Source organism: Arachis ipaensis, chromosome B4 (assembly GCF_059453495.1).
Source record: "Arachis ipaensis isolate K30076 ecotype BB chromosome B4, ASM5945349v1, whole genome shotgun sequence".
Taxonomy (NCBI): domain Eukaryota; kingdom Viridiplantae; phylum Streptophyta; class Magnoliopsida; order Fabales; family Fabaceae; genus Arachis; species Arachis ipaensis.
Window position 1 is genome coordinate 122,670,978 of NC_142439.1, and position 4,351 is coordinate 122,675,328.

A 4,351-nucleotide genomic window follows, 5' to 3' on the forward strand; every position below is an offset into this window, starting at 1 on the left:
CTATCAAAATCAGTAAAGTATAGAGGTTCAAGAATCTCATCACTTACTAATTTCTTCATTCTCTCAATGGAGATGTGTCCCAATCTTAGGTGCCACAACATGGAGGATTTTTCATTCATATCATTACCATGCATAACCATAAAACCAGATGGAACATTATTAGCTAAATAGAGTTTAAATAAATTACCAATTAAAGTACCACGTCCAATAATATTAGAATTTTTAATAATGTCAACAGAATCATTATAAAAATTTATACATAATCCTTGTTTTACAAGCTTAGATAAAGAAATCAAATTTTTAGAAAAATTTGGAATAAAAAGTTTTTTCTAAATCTAAAATACAAGCAATACTTAATACAAGGCTAAATGTTCCACCAGCTTCCACACATGAACGCATTCGATTGTCCATATAGATGCTCACTTCACTTCTTATTGGTTTTCTTTTCCTTATGAAACCTGCATGGAATTTGAAATATGAATTTCAGTACCAGAATCAATCCACCAAGTGTCATGACATATTTCAACAAAATTAGATTCAAAACACACTGAAAGAATAAGATCACAAAGGTTAGTACCTTTTTTTTCAAGCCAAACTTTAAATTTTGGGCACTCCTTCTTCATGTGTCCTTTCTTTTTACAAAAGAAACACCATGCACCTTCTTTTTTCATAGGATGGAATACAATACCCTTTCCTTTCTTCTTATGAGCTTGCTTTTTACCACCCTCATTTGTCACTAATAGTGCACTTTCACCAAATTTCTGAATTAGCCTTCCTTTCTCTTGCACACACATCACCAGTAATTCGTTAATAGACCATTTTTCCTTATGAGTGTTATAAGAAATCTTAAATGGCCCGTACTGGGTAGGAAGAGAATTCAGAATAAGATGCACCAAAAATAAGTCAGAGATCTCAACCTCTAAAGCTTTCAATTGTGCTGCAATGTCTCTCAACCGCATGATGTGTTCACACACACCTCTTATGCTGATAAGCCTCATGGATGACAATTGTGTCATTAGGGTACTTGCAAGTGCCTTACTAGAAGACTCAAATTGTTCATCAATAGCTTTCATGTAATCCTTGGCATTCCTGCAATCAGGAATTGAACCTTAGATACTAGTTGAGATACGAGACTTAATGAACATCATACTTAAACGGTTGGATTTCTCCCACCGTTCGTATAATGCTACCTTGGCTTGAGAACTAGCATCAGTATGAGCCGGAGACTCTTCCTTACGAAGAGCATAGTCAAGGTCTGCACACCTTAAATGAAAGAGAATCTTATCTTTCCATTCTTTATAGTTGTCACCACTTAACAAATGAACTTCAGATATAGTTTCATATATCATTACTGCTGCAAATAATAAATCATACTAACATTACTCAACTTTAAATAGGCACATCAAAATCCATAACATATGATAATACAGGCGAATGCAAGTCATATCAAAATAAATATGAGTCATAGTGTCATTAAAATCTACCTGTGGACAAAAATTTTAACACACATAATATTCACTTTATTAACTAAAGTATTGAAACTAGAAAATAAAATACTACTTCTTAATACCTGTAGGCTAATTAAAAAGTAAAAATATTTTCTATTTCAACCTAATTATATGTGAATAACATAATAAATTCCTGTGGGTAAGTTTATTATATAATTCACAACAATTACAAATATATCATATTAATATTTATATGATTTCTTTAAATATAATTATTATCAAGGATACTGTGGCTATTCCTCAATAAATCATATATTAATCACAATATGATATGCAGCGAAAGAATTTATATTGCATGCAAATATAATCATCAAATAAATAAATTCAATAACATGAATAATAATATCAAAAGTGAAGATGATTTAGTGGATAACTTTTTTGTCAATATTTAAAAGATCCAAGTTCAAACTTCACTGCTACCAAAATTTGAATTTTTTTATAACAAATTTAAATTTTAAAATTTTGAAACCCAACAACTTCAAGGTAAAAGTAATATTATATAATAAACAAAATCCATCCTTGAAACAAGTTTTTTCTGTTTTCTCTCTTCCAACGTCTTCCCTTTCTCTTTTTTTTTTTTTAAATTCAAAAATGAGAAAACCTATGGGAATCATGAAAATCATACCATTATAAAGAACAACTATGACACAAATTCGGAGAATTCCTTCTGGCTTTTTATGGCGCGTCAATTTCAATGGTTTTTTGTTTACTTATTCCAAAATTTATACTATACATTTTTATGTTGAAAACAATTTATCAAAATAATGCACAGTAATAATTAAATTTTGAAATGGCAAAGTAGAGACAATTTTATTCTAATACCACATGTTAGATATTTTATAAAACCAATAATTTACGTACCTCCAGTCATTGCCAATAAATTCTTTGATTTAATTTAAAATTTCTAATTCTTGATTCACAAATCCAGATGGAATCAAGGTGTATTTATTTGTTATTATTATGATTAGAATTGAGGATCTAAATTTTATAAAATTTATAATGAACAGTCGTATTCTTTTCATAAAAAAATAGACTAACTGTCAATATAATTAATGAATAATTACAATATCACTCAAATTGATTTTTATATTAACAAATTAAATCATAATTAGAATAAAAATTTTAACAAAAAAAGTTATCAAACATTAAAAAAACAGCGTTCAAAAAACTTAAAGGCATTTTTATCTTTTTATCGTGTTTGTCAAAACACACTTTTGTAGTCGTCATTGTTAAGTCTCTGAATATTTAGTGAGGTGCTGTTATATGTAGTTATCATGACTGACATGTAATATATATTATTATTAGACCTCGTTAATGAAGTTGCATATTTTATCATCATTAAGTCTCTAAATATTTAGTGAGGTGTTGTTATATGTAGTTATCGTGACTTACATGTAATTAATATATATTATTATTAGACCTCGTTAATGAAGTTCCATATTTTATCATCATTAAGTCTCTAAATATTTAGTGAGGTGTTGTTATATATAGTTATCATGACTTACATGTCATATATATTATTATTAGACCTCGTTAATGAAGTTGCATATTTTATTATTTTAAAGTGGACTTTCACAGTTATTTAGTTAATACTTCTTCAAATTTTTCTATACTACTGCTACAAGGACGAGTCAATTGAGAGATCAAAATTGTTACTTGTGTTGATTTAGATAATACTGCTTTTTTTGGGGGATTATGTGGTGCCAAAGTTAATGACTTGTGTTTATGACTCGGCTTAATTATCATATGATTGGTAATTTGCAACAGCTAAATGTGTCTTGATGGTAAGGGCCAGTTTGGCTAAACTTCTTAAATAAGTTCTTTTGAAAAATGAGATTAAAATATAAGGACTTTTATTAATATTAACTTTTAAATAAGTTATTTTGAGTTTGGAAAGTTATTATGGAAGTCATTGTTTTAAAGTTGTGCATTAAATAAGAGTGATAAAATAGCTTTTGAAAATAGGAGAAGTCACATTTTTTAACTTCTTCAAAAGCTCTTAAATAACTTTTTAAAAAGTTAAAAGTTTATCTAAAAATTTGTACCAAACACATTAATGTAACTTTCTATAAGTCAAAAGTTGAAAAAAGTAACTTTTTGGTGTTTCCCAAACGGGCCCTAAGTAGTGATAATTTCTAGTGATGTTAATTACATGACAAAATCATTTTAATAATTAAGTTTAATTAAAACAGTCTAATAATTTATTAGTATAATAAAAAATAATTGAAAAAGATAGAAATGTATAAAAATAACTTGGTTAAACTTAATTATAAAAATAATTTATTCACCTAATATTTTTTGAAAACTGATTTGGTGATTAAAATTTAATAAGAACTAAAGTGCTCAACCAAAAATATTACACTTATTTCTCGATTGCATTCCTAATATCCTTCTTTTGGGTTTTCTATTATTTTAAAAAAAAAATATTGACACAAAAAATCTGCTACTTATTTGTCTATATACTATATTATCTAATACTTTTTTTTTAATAAACAATTAAAATAATCAATTTTTTCATAATAAAATAATTAATTTTTTTTTAATAAAATAATCAAATATTGTTAAATAAAATATCAAAACGGACCAAATCCGCCGAATCGGCCTATCAAAATTGTAAAAAAAAAATGTTTTCTTAATGAGTATTTTTACCATCCCTAATGTCAAATTAAAGTTGGTTAATAAGGATTAAGGATATACTGTGTTTGGTTATAAAAGAGGCAATAGACCAAAGAGGTGATTAGGAAAATTAACGAAGCTAGGTGGGGATTCATCCTAGAGTCAAGTATTCTTACAAGAAAACTGGAACAATATGGAACAAATGCTTTTTTTCCCCCTACAGAAGA

At 27.4% G+C, this 4,351-nt stretch overlaps 1 pseudogene; it reads right to left on the reverse strand.

Moving 5' to 3' along the window:
• Positions 1–300: 300 nt before the first annotated feature.
• LOC148569043 (uncharacterized) lies at positions 301–1,349 on the reverse strand (annotated as a pseudogene).
• Positions 1,350–4,351: the final 3,002 nt, after the last annotated feature.